We start from the raw sequence: 17,023 nt of genomic DNA, 5'->3' as shown, positions 1-17,023 counted from the left end.
GAGGAGAGAGAGTCACATTCAAGGTTGCTATTTTTTTCCTGTTTGCCTTTAATGTACACTTGGTTCACATTTTCATTTTTTTCCCCCACTACAACCACAGGAGTTAGAAATTTCCTTGTGTTATTATTTAAAAAGAGATAAATCCCTTATGATACTGTATGATTAAAGACCTTTTATATCATGGTTATATTCTGTACAAGACTTATGGAAACTGTGTCATGTACAATATCAATGGAAAAGTTATGATTTGCTAAGTAAGATTATCCTGATTAAATCTGTGCATCATCTTTGTATCCAGAGTATGAATATCGGTTATATACTTGCATCTAAAACATGGGTCATATTCCTCAGTAATACCTCTTAGATTTGCATCAGGGCTAGACAGCTACGTATTGATGGCCCAGTCAAGGACACTCCACTCTCACAATGGGCCATTGAAGAAATTAATCCCCTCCAGATGGCTCCTTGCTGTCTGAGGCATCCTCAGGAAGATCTAATGGCCAACCCCAGTGATTCTGCAAAATCTATAGGGGCATGTGATATGCTCATGTGACTCTGGACTCTATTTTGGGCTAGTAACTTTACACATATGGGGGCTGTGGGCTTCATTTAGGGACAGTACATTTCCATGCACATGGCAGAGGGTATAAATGACCTCTAAGACACCTCCATTTTGCCTCTTTCCTGCACTAATTCCCTGGACTGTGGATTTACAATAAAAAGGAGCATCTTGAACTATGGACTGAGGACCGTCCAATCTTTGGAAAGCTACCAGAGAGACTTTACAAGCCAGCAGTCTAGTCCATCACTGCTATAAATCTGATATATGTAGAAAGGATTACGAAGTCCTTATATGATCTATTAGCCATTTATAACTATTAGTAAACTTTTAGTTAGTTTATTAAGGATTGGCTGACTGTGTGATACTTGGGTAAGATCACAGATTCAGATTGACCTGGATGTATCTGATCCTTTGTGATTAGAAAGAACCTCACATATCATTAAATGGGTTTTCAATATTCTCTCACTATATTAGATTAGGGTGCCTGGCTGGGAGCCAAAGGCTGTAATACCTAAAAGGGACATATTTGGCTTTGGTGAATCTAAATTATAGAATAAACCACCATGGGGTGGGGGGGCGGGGGAAGAGGAGGAGGAGGAGAATTGTCTGCCCTGAGTATGGCACACAGGGTGGCCCATCCCAGGCCTTTGGTCACAATCTGCACCAAGTCCAGGAGCTTTAAGAGACACCAGATACTCACACAACTTCCAATAAAATGGCATGAGTTAGCCATACTGGATCGTTAAGGTGTGAAAGTGGCTATTATGTTTGTTATCAACAGCTATAAATTTCAGACATCTAAAGACAGAACTTTCTTCTGTGTAACTGAGAGGAGAGGCAAGAAATCAAAACTGCAACAATTTAATTCCCTGTCCACCTTATGTACAAAAACCATCTGCCACTCTTATGTACAAAAACAACATTTATGCATTGGTAAGGGATTGAATGTATGATGTAATAGTCATTTTCCATTTAATTTCTAAGATACTGTTCTGTTCATTTACTTCACCACAATGTAACTATAATTTCTCTCTCCTTCCCATCCCCATTTCATTTTGGAAATTCAGCTTAAAAAAAATCAATTAATAGTATTTATAATACTTGTCTCCTAAGGATCTCAAATATTAATAAATTCTCTCATGAGGTCTTGTCAAGTAGGGAAATAGCTCTATTGCAAATCAAGTAAATACATTCATTTACATCTGAATATTGGTGACATTACAGATTTTTTTTAGCAGCCTTCACAATCTACCACTAACGTGGCGGACTCAGTAACTGACCTTCAAGTAATCTTCTCCCCAGTCACCCCCCTCCTACAAAGACCCTTCACACTAACTGTACTTTCTCAAGGTTACTTCTATGTCCACAATTAATGAGAGCAAAAGTACCCAAGTTTGCATCTTATGACTTCCAACATCAGGATCTGGTTCTCTCCAACAGTATTTCCAACATAAGCATTCATCTTTTTTTCTGTCCAAGAGATATGCAAGGGTCTCTGCCAGTCCCACATTTCAAAAAGCTTAAATTTTCCTCATGTCAGCAGCATTAGTTTTCCAGGATTCATATCCTGACATTGTTATGGAAAAATAGGTTTTCACCAGTCACACAGATTCCATGGTTTTCTTCACATTTTAAGGGAGGCCACAACTGTGCAAGTCATCCCCAATCATCTTCTGATTTCTTTGGAACAACCTCTTTGGTTGGCTCTATATGATGCAATTAACTAATCTACTCCCTTTCCAGCTTCCATCCGGTTTCTGTGTCAATATACATGCATTTTGTTTTCATCACATTCAGGAATAGTCCATAACCTTCAGCAACTGTTTGTTTGTTTATATTTGTTGCATTGCACTGGTGTTTGCAGGAAAGAGCTTCATATTAGCATATCTGAGGTCAATTAAGAGTCCTCAATGGAAATGTCCTCTCCTTCCACTTAGTCAAAGCCTTCTAAGGCTTGTCTCCTAATAAATTCTGTGTATGTTAAAGAGGCTTGGGAACAAAATGTACCCTTGTCTCACACCCTGCCCAGTGGAAATCCACTCACTGGCATCTGTTGTTTGCACCATGATCTGTTGCTGATCATAGAGATTCGTGAGGAATTCAATGAGATGCTTTGGAATTCCCATGTTTACCAGTATCCTCCAAAGACAGGTCATGTCAGATAGTATCAAACGCTTTTGAATAATCAATTAAGCTTAATTGTCAAGCGATCTAGAGTGGCTCACGATGGAGAATGCCAACCTCAGGGCAGACTTGAACAGGGCACAAACCCCAGACTGGTGGTATGTTCTATACTTTATTGATGAAATCTAACCCCCTCAAGCACTATGACAGGTTTAACATGGAGTCACAGACAGTCCCCTGAGGTACTCAGTCTATCTTGCCACCTAGGCAAACTTCCCTTGGTGATTGATTATTTTGGTGTAAGGAAACCATCTTTCTGGTTACTCCCAGTCCCAAAGGACCAGTCTCTTACCCCAGGTCAATTGTACCTTAGATCTCTCACCAGACAACACTTGTAGCCAATATTATAATAAACTAAAGATTTATTAATTAAGTAAAGAAAATGAGAGAGTTCTTTACAAAGTTAAAGCAGGTAACATACACACGCACATGAGTTACAGTCTTAGGTTTCAAAAAGTAATAGAAAGCTTGCACATCACAGCAGTTTCTATGTCCTTTATAGTTAACCTAAGCTCAGCAGTTTAGGGATCCCTTGCTTATGCTTGAACTATTACTCTCTCCAAATTCCAAATAACATAGTGATGCAGTTCCTTCTGGTCAGGGATTTTTATTCCCTCCCCCCCGAGTTCAAAGTGATGGAACAAGTATTGGTGCTTGTCTCCTGTTCGTGGGTATGGGGAAGGCAATCAAAGTCTTTGTTCTTTCATGTTTCACAATGGCTCATTTGATTGCTAAAGGTCTTCTTGTGTATAGGACCAGCACATAATAGTAATTAATGCTTCTTTCCTGTTTGTGAGTTACACTTTTACAGAGATTTGCAATGCAAAGACTCAATACAACTTTGTACCATGGGCTATAAATGTTATAAGTGAAATCAATACATGCAGCATCCTACAAGCATTTCATCAAGTCTAAATGTATATCTATCAACTTAACATCTATTTTAACAATGTTAAAACACACAGGGAAGCCAAATTGGTTTCCAGTTTTGCATTTGCCAGTATTCAGTGAGGCCTACGGGCATTGGTCTGATCTGGCATCTGGTCTGATAGCATCAGAACAATCAATGGGTAACTGTACTCTCTGGGTTCTTCAGTGATGTGACTGGTCACAATTTGGTCACACATGCCTTGGACTTCTCTGAAACCAGCTTGCTACGGTGGTAATTGCTTCTATCCTTTATTTCATGCTATCCTAGGTTCCATAGAGCAGAACTTTGCTCACATGCGATATAAGGGAGATGGTGCAATAGTAACTACACTGTGTTAGGGCTCCCTTCTTTGTTAAGGAAAGAAAAAATTCCCTTCATCCAGTCTTCTGGCTAATTTCTAGTGGAAAATTTGTATTGATGACATAAGATCAGTACCATATTTGCCATTTGCTTTTAACAATTATAGGCAAGTTATCTATCCCTGTGCTTTTCCAGGCTCCATTTTCATAATAGTATGCACCACCTCCTCTCACAGGATTGATGGCTCCAGCTCTGTACTTTCTTTCCTGTGATCCTGTATTGTAAATGGCTTTGATGAGACATACAGATTACTGTGCCAATCTCTCCACCCATGTTTAATATTAATCATGCCCAGTGATCTTTTATTAGGTTTGAGCACAGGGAAAACCTTTTGGTAAGTCTGACCACTGTGAACATACCTTTTATATTATTATAGTCTTCACAATTCTCAAGTTCCATACACTTTGCCTTTATATAGTCACTCATCTAATCTAGTCTGTTTTTGAATCCGTCTGTTCAGGTCCCTACATTCTCCCCTACATTCTTCCATCTCCAAGCTAATCTCTTTCACTCAGTGTCATTTTTGCGCCAGTTCAAACACCTTCTCAGTTAACTATGAAGTGGTCCACCACTGACTTTTTGGAATGTGTGCTTTGGCAGTTTTACGCCACACATAATAGTTTTTCTGTTATTCCAAAATTCGTTGGGGTTATTCTCTTTCACCTGTGCCAATGCCTCAAACCCATTCTGGACAAAATGTATTTACATTTTTGTTGATTCTGAACAAGTCCAAATGCAGTGGATCTGTCAAACATCTTTTTAAGTTTTAATTTTATGGCCAGTGAACAAAGACCGAGTGCACACTGTGGGTCAGACCATCACCTGTTAGCCTTAAACATACAATTTCATCATGAGTCTCATAACAAGCTGTGGGGGATTTTTTAAGCCCCAGTTGTTGGAATCAAGAAATTGCATGAAAATTGCACTTTGTTTAAATTTCTAGCCCTCATGGTTGCAGAAAAAAGTTTTAACTCACAACCTAAAAGGTTCAGAAACCAAAAGGCAAATAAAAATAACCCCAAATAAAATAAATTATGATTTTTAATCCAGACTTGTAATTTTCAAATGCTGGTGGTTGGCAAGACTGCTCATAATGATTGAAATGTGAACCAGAGAACACAGCCAACCTCCCCACCTCTGTCCCCCACCCCCCAAAAACACACCCCACACCCAATCTATACTTAGATCTTTAGCCTTTGTCCAGTTAGAGATGTATTAGGGGTTTACAGGTTAAAACTCCAGCCTCTTGAATACCACCCAGAAACTTACTGGAGCCAGTTCAAACCCCAGGGCATTGGCATAATGTGGTCCAAAGATGCAATTCACTTATTAGTTTCAATTTCTGTATAGTCCTGAAGTGTAACCCCACGCATCACACATTACACAAAAAACATAAATCTTAATGGGTAATTTTGGCAAGATCCTCATTGTAAAGAAGTCACTCTTTTCTCCAGGTGCAAATAGGGAGCAGGGGGAGGGAAGGGGGGAAAAAAAAGGCTTTGCCACAGCCATTGACAGGCATCTAGGTGTAGCCCAGAATCAATACACTATGCAAGTTATGCACATGTTTTTACAGATGGTTTGGAGCAGTGGTTCTCAACTTTTCTATACTACTGTACCCCTGAAGCCTGAGCCCCACCACCCAGGGTGGAAGCATGTAATTTAGCTTAATGGGAGCCTCTGTTGCATGGGGTTCCAGGCATTTGCTCTGCTTGCCACCTCCCAATATCAGCCCTGCACTTACAACCCCTCTAAATCCATACCATGGCCCCCTGGGTTGCAACCCCTGGTTTGAGAAACTGATCTAGAGGATTGACACACCCCCTGGAAGACCTCTGCGTACCCCCAGGAGTACACAGACCCTTGGTTGAGAGCCACTGGTTTAGAGGCATCCGTTTAGTAGAGCACTGCTCTAATAAACCATTTCCCCAGCATGGTACTGGGGCATTTAGGTGGCACCCCCAACACGCACACACGATCCTGCCTACTTCTGGTCGATAGTGATTCTTTACCACTGTAAGGTGTTGCCTGAATTAGAATTTGCAATACTTATGAAGGTCCTTGTTAAGAATGTGGGTCTCCCACTGACCCAGACAACTGGATAGTGGACAGGGGAAGAGCTATTATTACTGTTCAGTGTTATGCTGAATATGCAGTATACTCATAGGCAGTGGTTAGAATCCCACAATATGTTAAGGGGCAGATCTGCAAGAGTACCTAATGGATTTAAGAGCCCACTGCCTTTCAGTAGGACTTGTGCTCTAAAATCCCATAGGCTGGCCGATGTTTTAGGGGAGATTTGCAAAAGTGCTTAAAGTCATCCTCTCTCTTCCTGTAGTTTGCCATTGGATACAACGTTGTTCTTCCCTTTCCATCGTGGGCTACTGTGTACCATTGCTGTACACTTACTCAGTTGCCACACACCATCCCAATGCTAGGAACTGTTTTGACAATTGGGCCTATGAATTTACCCTAATTGTGACCTCAACTGTCCGGAGTGAGTGAAAGTGTCACAGTAACCTATAATAAAGTTGATTGGAAAAAGGTACAAAAGGAAGACAGATTGAATTAGTCCAAACAAAACAAAAAGGCCTATGGTGGCTATAACTCAAGGACTGTGTTACGATCATGCCTGGTGAACAAGAAAAATGTAGGACTGGAAATCAATGAACCAAAGTTGGTGTGTTGGAAGTTAGCCTATCCCCTCATTATTTGGTTCACCAATTAGGTCTATTTCACCTTTCACTTCCTTTTGGGGTTCTTAAAGGTAAAATAATGTCAAATTAGCAGAAGCAGCAGCTATCTTCCAACCACTGCTGCATTGAGTTTTACCATCATGGCTGCCACACTCACCATCTCCTGGGACTGCAGGATCTACCCTAACACTGTTGGGCCTTCAGTGTCCTGGTCCTAGGAGACGTTCTGACCAGACCAGGCCAAGAGAAGGATCCAGAGGATGTCGCCACTTCCATCAGCTCTGGCTGAATCCCCAACACCACCAGGTACATGAAACTGTCTCACATTCACCCCATGTGTTCATTTCCTTCCCCATTTTATTTTTTCTATTTCCTATGCCTCTCCTTTTGCCTGCTATCTAATAAGAGTCTGGCTTAGCCAGCCAAGACTATGCATTTTGCAGCACTACTCTAAGCCTGTGACCAGAGAAGCAACTAAAAGCAATGCCCTAAACCACCCAACAACGGTGAAAAGTTTGCCAGCTCTCATAGTGTCTGATATGACAGTGTACTGTGCCTGTGTTTTTTCCAGCAGTGAGATATCTAGAGAAAGTCAATACCAGAAACAGAAGCTGCATTTGCCATCTTCACTGTTCTTTTCTCTCCCCTCTTTGTTTTGTTTGTCTTTTAGAAAAATGGGACCAGACTTCAACAACAGGTCCAGCCCATCTCAACAAACTCTTTCATAGATTCATACATTTTAACCCAAAAAGGAAAACTACCACCATCTAAGAGATTGTCAAATAAAGGGCTTTTCAGTCTCCTCCCCACCCCCAGGCCTTAAAAACAAGAACTCAACTCTCTACCAGTGTTCCCTCTAATTTTTTTAGATCTATGTGCAGAATGAATTTTGTTATGTGCACCAATATGGAGGTGTTGTGTGACACATCACCTTCATATTGGTGCCCATAACAAAATTCATGTGACGAGGTGGGGCTGACAGGTTTGGTGGGGTTGGAGGGGGCTCAGGGCTGGGGCAGAGGGTTGGGTGTGGGCTCTGGCTGGGGGTGCGGATGAGGGGTTTGGGGCTGTAACAGAAGGTAGGGGTGGGCTCTGGGGTGGGACCAGGATGAGGAGTTTGGGGTGCAGGCTGCCCCAGGGCTGCAGCAGTTTGGTGCTAGGGGAGGGGCACCTCTCCCTGCCACAGTAGGTCTGCACTGGGGCTGTCAGGGAGGGGCACCTCTCCCCGCCGTGGCCCTGAGCTCCTGCACTGGGCTTAATAGGCAGCCACGCAGCTTAGAGGGAACTTAGCTCTCTACAGTGAAAGGGAAGAAGGGATGTTGATAAAATGAAAGCCTTAATTAATGTTACATTTCAAATGTTGTAACTTTCTCTTTTCTGTGTTTTTATTAAAAAGGTTAAAGATTTTTAATGGTGCATTTGCCATGGTGTAAAGCAGGTTGAGGTCTCTGTATTCCAAACTCTGAGCCTTGTTTAACATGGTTTAATGTTGGCTAGTGAAAGGGTCATGTTAACTCCTTTGATTCATTGGGCCCATATATTCCATCTAAATTAATACAACAGTGCGCACAATTCCTGTATCTGGCTTGTAAAGCGTTAGGGGACGAAACATTAAAAAGATATTTTAATTGAATATACTTCCCCAATCCCAGTGCATCCTTCCGTTAGCAATCAGTTAAATGGTTATTTTTTATTGTAATCCCCAATTCTGAGAATTAGCACACAAAGTTACTCTCAAATTAGCTATTCTTTCCTTCTCTAGTCAGATTTGTGCGCACCAGTAAGTTTTACAGAATACATCAACGTCTCCATTTTGGCCAGCTGAAATCACAATCAACCAGAACTCCATCTTTGAAGAGAGTTTAATTGCTCTCCATTTGATACTGAGTACACAGTCAATCAATTGCTCCTCTAGCAAAGGTTGTGGCAGGTGTATCTGTAGCATTTTGGGGCACACCTGTGGTTTTTATTGCCCCTTTCCCAATATAGCTAATTCCAGGCCATCATAAACACACCACTATACACAGGGGCCACCTTGAGGATTAATACAAAGATTCATTGGGATACACCTCAGATTAAGACTACTTTTACATAAGAGAGTGGATGCATAGGAGGGGTTAAATTAGGAGATTTTTAGGTGTCTTCTCTGCCCCCCGCCCTTTTTGGGGGGAGGGGTAGCAACTGTTATCACCATCACAACATATAGCAGTGAGACGTATAGCAGAGCAATTTACCAAGAAAGATACACAAAAGCTGGATGCATTTAATCACAAAATGTAGAGAAGAATATTGTGAATAACAGAGATAGGAAGACAAATTAAGTCATCAGAAAAATTACTAGTTAAGGCACTCTCACAAATCATCCACAAAAGAGGAGATCAGTGGCTGGGACGTATGCTGAGAATGGAAAAAGAATGCTTACCAAATACGCCCATGAACGGAAGCCAGAAAACACAAGAAGAAAGAGCAGAAGACCACGAACAACATGGAAACGAACAGTTCTGAATTACATCAAGCACCTCAACAAGAAATGGGAAGATTTGGAGAGAAGGGTAGTTGACAGGTAAGGATGACAAATGTGTGTAGCCCAATATGCAGCAAAGTATGGGATGTAGGAAGGTCTCTGCCCCCCAGCTCTTATGCAGCTGGGCTCCAGGTCTGCCACAGGTGTGGGGACATTGTCCCAGATTCATAAAGGGATTTTGGCACCTACATCCAAGGCCCTCATTGTGCTACAGTAGAACCACTTCACTGGGCCAAAGAGAAAACAATTTGGTAGCCTGGTGGTTAGGGCTGGGAGGTGGGAGACCCATGGTCCTGTCCTCCTGCCCCATGACTCCTTATTTATATACAGGGCAACAATGTCAACAGAAGAGATTAATGGGATATTCTGATGTGGGGGTTCCTCACTCAGTAGTTACAGCACCCTTCTGAGAGGTGGGAGACACCCCCCCCATGCAAATACTGTCCCTTAGGTGGGGGGGAGGGGTCTTAACCTTGGTCCCCTACATCCCAGGAGAATGTTCTAAATCAGTAGGCTAAAAGTCATAAGGTGGGCCCCACAGCCACCTCCATCAGTCATTGTGTGTGTGGAGCTAGGTACCTGCCTAACTCATTCTCACGAGCAGCAGCTTGGGAATCTAGTCAACTGAATCCAGGAGATCAGTTTGTTTGTGAGACACTAGCAGAGACAGGTGCCTTCCTACAGTCTAGATTTAGGAACCTCTCTGTGAGAGGGCTTAGGATACACCCCCCCTTGTCAGCATCTCCCACGGACAAACCTATGTGGCTCCCTGCCTAGCATGCTAGCTTTTTGTGACTTGCAGTCTGACATGGAACCATTGGTGTAAACCAGCAAAAGGGTTCACTGGCCTCTATAAACAACCCCTGTCTCAGGCCTGGTGAGCTCATTACAAGAAATGTAGGTCTGGTGGGTATTTATCCCTAAGGGATATGTAAGGCATTTACAAGAAGCTCTGATCTTATCAAGACTCAGTCATTGTGAGATGTATTACAGGTAATACATAAGGAATAATGCAACTATATTGAAAGCACACTTTATAGACCCAGCTGACCCAGCGATGCAATGCAAGGCTCAATTATCTAGCTTTGCTCCATCCCAAGGTTATCAATAGAAAACCAACAGACAACAACTGCAAAACAATCAAAAGCACAAAAGAAGGTCAAAAAGAAATAGAACAGACATGGGAGCATCCTATGTGTGAACAAAGACAAGAGACTATTTCAGTATAACAGAGTGGGGAGAGACACACTGAATCCATTCACTCAGGAATCATCTTGTTGAGTGAGATGGGGTGTGTGTGTGGGGGGGGGGGGGGGGGGGGGGTCCATGAAAATTTGGTTCCTGTGAAGCCAACCAACTCTGCAACAGACAGAACTTTGGTGTGGGTGTGGGGGGGCAGCGAGAGCGGGGACCATATGTTGTTGTTAGATAGGGACTATACTTACCTTTCCTAATCTTTTATTTTGAATTGTAGCCATTTGTCCCCCCCCTCCTCATTTCTAGAGGAATCTCTATTCTTTCTTAAATAAGCCAACTTTTGTTTTATTATATGCACTCCCAAATGCTGTGTGCTATACAAGAACAGTGATTTAAGGTAAAACTAATAAACTGCTCCTTTGGAGACTCAGGGCATGGGATGCACCTATTGTTACCATCCCAGTCTTTGCTTTGCAGGTTATAGCCAAGGAGATGGTGCTTGAGTGACTGAAAGGCTGGTGGTGTTGGGGACTCCCAGCCACCACAGGCAAGACTCCCTCTTGCTAGAGACCAGGTGTACCAAGAATACTCCGAGTCCTGGGTGCCAGGAGAACCATTACACAGCCTAACATGCCTCTCTCCCTCTACTCCCCCCGCATTGTACAGGGAATCTAGATGCCTAGACCAGCTTTGTGAACAACAGTGTGTTCCGTGATTTTTCTAGGCACCTAAAAGTTAAGCGTTGCAAGACTGGGTGTCACAAATCCTAGTACCTTTGTGAATCCAGGCCCTTGTGCCTAGTTACTAGTCTGAGACGTTTTTGCGAGGAACATTCATCCAAACAAGCAGCTAGGCCCCTGTGAACTGGAGGGTTGTGAGCACATGCTGGTGAAGTTTATTACCAGTATAGTGCTTCAAAAATGTTAATGTGTCTTCACAACCCCTCCTGTGTGATGAGAGTATTATCCCTATTTTTGGCAAAGGGGGGGGAGGGGAGAACCCAAGGCAGAAAGTTTAAGTGAATTTACTAAGGCCACAAAGGGCATCTGTAACAGAGTGAGATTATAGCCTCCCCTACCTAGCCCAATATACCATAATTGTTCCCATGCTATTGAGCTGGTAGCAACAGGTCACAAAGACCTTAGTGGAAGAGTTGTCTCAGCTACATGCAGCCAGTTAGAAGGGAGTTTACAGGACCTCTGCTACCACTGGCAGCATTACCAACTGCCACTGTGGCCTATTGTAAGTCCACTAAAGAGTCCTGGGCTCATGGTTTTATGGACTCTCAAAGCCAATCCTGGGCAGCCACTCTGATTTTTAGAAGACCTTTCAACCATAGAGCCCTTTCTATGTTTTCAAGGCTCTTTTCACCGGGAATAATGCTAAAAGCAAAGCAAACATTTAAAGCAAAGATTTTTTAACATGAGATTTTCCCCACCCAAATCAAAAATGCAGGATTCATGAGGCCCTCCAGTCTCTGTATTGTGAGAGAAGTTAGTCATTTCTAGCCTGTGCTTGTCAGGCATACTCCCACACAAACCTTACCTGAGTTTTCTCTCAGGAGGAAAGTAAGTCATAGGAGGAACCAACAATGGAGGGCTTGCAGCTGAGAACGAGCAAGAGATCCCATAGGCAGGGCTCCTAAATAAGTGTTAAAAAGGCATTGTGCAGTCAGAATTTCCACAAATAACTCAAAAGTTTCTCCTACTCAGTTTCCTCAAGTAACTCAAGAGAGCCATTTTCAACTATAGCACCTTCCTTAGCTACAGCAGAGGTACAGTTTTAAGGAGCTCTGTCCAAGCTGAGAAACAGCCTATCACTTGTTCCTTTTATAATCTCTTGGGTTTAGCTGAGCCTAGTCATAGTGCCCTCAGGCTCGTGCTCCAGGCAAATCTTTTTCCTGAGGATAGGTAGCCATGACACTTTCTGCTCAGCCAGAACCCTTTCCTGCTGATCAATGGATGGGATCCATTCCACTACAGACTGCTCTACTTCTGTTAGAGACTATTTTAGAACCAAAGACAATGACATCTGCACCCCTTTTAGACAGTGAGCTTCTAAACCACATTGTGCTGCTGACCTTAGAAGAGATACTCTGGGAGACCTTTAGCCACCAAGGATAGAAGCTGGCCTAAGAACATGGGGCTTGCATTAGTAGAATCTCCAAAGAGCAGGCAGGTAGAGCCAGAAAGAATGTAATCTGTCTACAGCAGGATTCAATGGATAGCAGCAAAAATACAGGTGCCTGCACTGACCTCTTTAAATTTAATCCATTTTACTTCCTATCCTGCTAGGAAGTTTTGAACTGGGAATTAGATTTTTTTTTATTTACCGGAGATTGAATACGAATAGTGCACATGCACAACACAGACCCTTCTGCTTGTTTAATATTTTTATAGCAAAACCCAGCTGGTCTTCTGATAAAGAAAATGCAAAATCATCATAATTTATTTAAATCCCAACAGTGTCTCTGTCTTGTTCTTTACAAGACAAAAGATGGCACTGGACCAGATCCTGCTCCACTCCCTTTGCATAACACTGGCAGTGCAACAGGGACAAAAACTGGCCCCATCCTGCCTGCTGGACTTTCTCCCAGTGTGGGATGGTCCACAGGAGGCACAGATTAAGCACAACCAGTTTCTACACCATGCCCCTGTAGGCCCCCAAAAGGGCTATACTGTGAGCAGGGAGGGCACTCGGATTCTCCCCAGCTAGCTGATGGCTCTTGGGGAATGGTTACCAGCTGGTGGAGATTACAGTAGTCCCTAGATTGCTCTAAAAATCACTGGCAATAGAAGAAAATGGATACAGCATGAGAGCTGAGCTGCAGTCTCTGTCCTGAGGAGCTACTAGTCTACATAAAATAGGAAATCAAAAGGTACTGACAGGTACAGAGAAAAGTTAGGTCCCAGTGTTATTCTCTCTCCCTTTTTCCCCCATTTGCTTTTTAATGTAATAGGATGGAAAGGGAGGCAAATGGGTGAAAAGGGGAATAGGGGAGGGACGGTATTCCAGGAATAGAGGACGGCATGGAAGGAGGCCCAAAGATGAGACTGAGGCGGTGTCTACACTATGCACCTTTTAGCAACACAGCTGTGCTGCTACAGCCATGCCACTAAAAAACATGAAGTGTAGCCACTGTTTGTCAGCTGGACAGAGCTCTCCTGCTGACAAAAAGCTTCCATCCCCAACAAGCAGCAGTAGCTTTGTTGACAGGTGAGCTCTTTCACCGACCAGGGCCAGCTGAGCAAGCTGGTGCTTGGGGCGGCAGATTGTTGGAGGTGGCATTCTGCCCAAGCCTGGGGCGGCATGGCTGCTTTTTTTGTTGTTGTTCTGCTCTGGCTGTCCTGTAGGGGGCGGCGGCACGGAGAACCAGAGCGCCCTGCAGGGCACTCCTCTTCCTTCCCTCCCCGCTAACCAGAGCGGAGCCCTTGCGGTAGGAGGCGGTGCAGCAGGAGGGGCCGCATGGCAGCGCCCCTGCTGTAGCTCTGGCTGCCCCCTTCTCTCTCTCCCACCCTCTCCCTCCCCCTCCCCCCCCCCTCCCCCCCCCCCCCGAGGCGGGCCCCCTGCCCCCGCGCTCCGGCCGCGCTGCAGGTTTTTTTGCTTTGCCGTTCTGGCCGCCCCTTTTTTTTTTTTTTTTGGGGGGGGGGGGGCGCGTTTAGGGCAGCCAAGAAGCCAGAGCTGGCCCTGCCACCGACAAAGCGCTGTTCACACTGGTGCTTTGTGTCATTCAGGAGTGTGTTGTCCCCCCCCCCCCGCAAAAAAGTTTAGTTGTTCAGGTTCTAGTGTGGGCAAAGCCTGAGAGCAGGGGATAGCAAGGGTATGGAGGCAGGATTCACTGGTGGAATGAAGAGAAGTACGAAATGGGCAAAACAATCATTTTAGCCACTGCATTCTGAATGGATGGGAGAGGAATGATAACAGAGGTGCTAAGGCCATTGTCACATTCATTTTTCTAAGTGGTAGAAGTGTAAGCATAGAGAGTCCCCTATTTTGCTGTAATCTGCTGCTGGCTGAGGAATGGCGTGGGGACTCATTCTGGATGAGGACGGAGACTCATGGCCAGGGCCTCTTGCCTCTCAGAAAAGGTCTTACACATTAGCATTTTGGGGTTTCCACTGACAGATGCAGAGACATAGGAAGTCTGGAGGTGTGCACCTCACCTTAACACTTACAAAGGAAAACAGGATACGGTTGTCTCCCACGTGGAGTAGTTTGTTAGTTCCACACTCCTAAACCATACACAGTACAGAAAGTTCTTCCATGCACCTTTCCTTCCCAGCAACCACTTGCTTCCTTATATGGGATAGCGGTTGGGAATACATGGACTGTTTACTCACTCTCAGTCAAACCCACACGCTTTGACAGGCTGAGACCCAGTTCCTATTATATTATTATTTACACAGTGCCATAGAAATGCATGGAGCGTTACAGACAAATACAGGGCAGAGAGCCTCTTTCTTCTCTCATATAGACCAGTGAGAATCAGCAGTAATTCCACAGAGGTCAATAGGGTTACACTGGATTAAAACTAGTGTAACCAACAGGAGAATCCAGCTGTAGATCTCGGTCATAAGGAGCTTACTGTCTAAGGGCAGGTCTTCACTACAGGGGGTGGGGAGGGCTGGATTTAAGATACTCAAATTCAGCTACACGAATAGCGTAGCTGAATTCGACCTATCGGAGCCGACTTACCCCGCTGTGAGGATGGCGGCAAAAATCGACCTCCCTGGCACCCCGTCGATGGCGCTTACTCCCACCTCCAGTGGTGGAGTAAGAATGTCGATTCGGGGATAGATTGTCGCATCCCAACGAGACACGGTAATTCCAACCCCGAGAGATCGATTTCTACCCACCGATTCAGGCGGCTAGTATAGACCTAGCCTAAGAAAAGCAGGAGCAAGCCGTTAAAGTGAACGGGAGTTCTACCGTTGACTTAAACGGGATCAGGCTTAGACACAAGGCCCCCTATTCTCATTCTCTGTACTTGGCACTGAAATGGAGTCAGTGTGCATGGGTGGGGGGAGGGCAAAGTTAGATTTAAATAACTTCTGTACTCCTGCCGAGTGCGGAGCGGTTTTGCTAGTTTTACAGTAGCCAGGGAGCCCTCGGATATGCAGCAGTACCCAGGAGTTGAGCCACTGCCTTTGAGGGCTCTTTACACCACCTGAATAGAAGAGCCATATAAAGGCTGCAAGATATTTTCTTTAAAATATAGCAAGTAACTAACTATGAACAAAGTAAGGGGGTGGAATTAATGAGCTGAGATTTGTATATTAGAGGACAAATCAAGTCATTATAATATCAGTCCAAGTTTTAACCTAGGAAACCAAGTAATCTGAAAAGAACATCTTTCAAGCCACCAAGTCATTCCACTTTGTCTGAAATTCAGGGGAGAAAGAGAGATCCGTTTTTAGCCATTATAGTACACTCCATCTTGGCTCCCATTGTGTTTAATAATTTAGTCTGAGCACGAATTCATTTCTTATTACAAAGGTTCCTTGATCTTCTTTGATATCTGAAATGACATGTTATTCCATAAATCTGATGAGACCCAGAATATCTTCATCTCCTGGCACCCAACTATTTGCAGATTCCTGCCTTTAATTTCATTTCCTAAATCTCTCAAATTGCTTGTGCATTAGGCAAATTATTGCTCCTACTTCAAGACAAGGATTCTGTTAGTATTCTAGAGAAAGTTTATAGTTTAGTCCTGACATGTTCAATATGCTGATCCACTCCTTCTAATTCACCCATCTCAGCTGGCAAGATAGATTCAGACTTCCCAGGCAATAGTCGTAGACTAGGTCACATCTAAAAGGGAGATCTTTTTAAAGGTGTCTGTTATTTGCTTATATTTATTAAATATAAAAGTTGCACAGGAGATAAGTTGTTGACCCAGAACAAACTTATTACTTTTGCTGAGTAGAGGATGATGCCTAAATTCAGTGTTTCACTTCAGTTCTCTACATGGCTATAGCCACATGCAGAAATGATAGAGCTAAATTCAGTCATTGCATCGGGTGGCCCAGGAGACTGAAAAGCTGGTAAAGAAGAGAGCAATGATATTAACTCCATAATATGTAAATAGAGTTTGCAGGGTTCAACAGTTTTATTTACAACAAGCAAGGTTCTCCATCTTCTGTAGAGCTGCTGTGACTCTCCTTAGTTTTTCAGCCAAACCTCAGCTCAGAGCCAATAAAGAAAAGTTTCAAAAGGCCTTCCTGAGTCAGATAGATTTGAACAGAATGGAAGACGTGAAACAAAAAGAAGAGAGGAGAGGAGAAATATAAATATATCTATATCACACACACACACTCCTATATATAAGAACCCTATCTTAGTCAAGAAAGCCCTCTACCAACACATGTGTTTCTAGGTCTTTCGTAAACCTAAACACTGCCAAAAGCACAAGGAGTTTTGTCTAAACTCCTCCTTTTCCTGGGTCATCGAGATACTACTACTACTACTGTCAACTGTATGTTAAGTCAAAGGACAAAATATAGAGGAAGAACCAACCACCAGGAAATATTTATCTTCAAAAACCTGATCAACATAAGAAACAATTG

Source organism: Trachemys scripta, chromosome 2 (assembly GCF_013100865.1).
Source record: "Trachemys scripta elegans isolate TJP31775 chromosome 2, CAS_Tse_1.0, whole genome shotgun sequence".
Taxonomy (NCBI): Eukaryota; Metazoa; Chordata; order Testudines; family Emydidae; genus Trachemys; species Trachemys scripta.
This window is presented reverse-complemented; position numbering follows the sequence as displayed.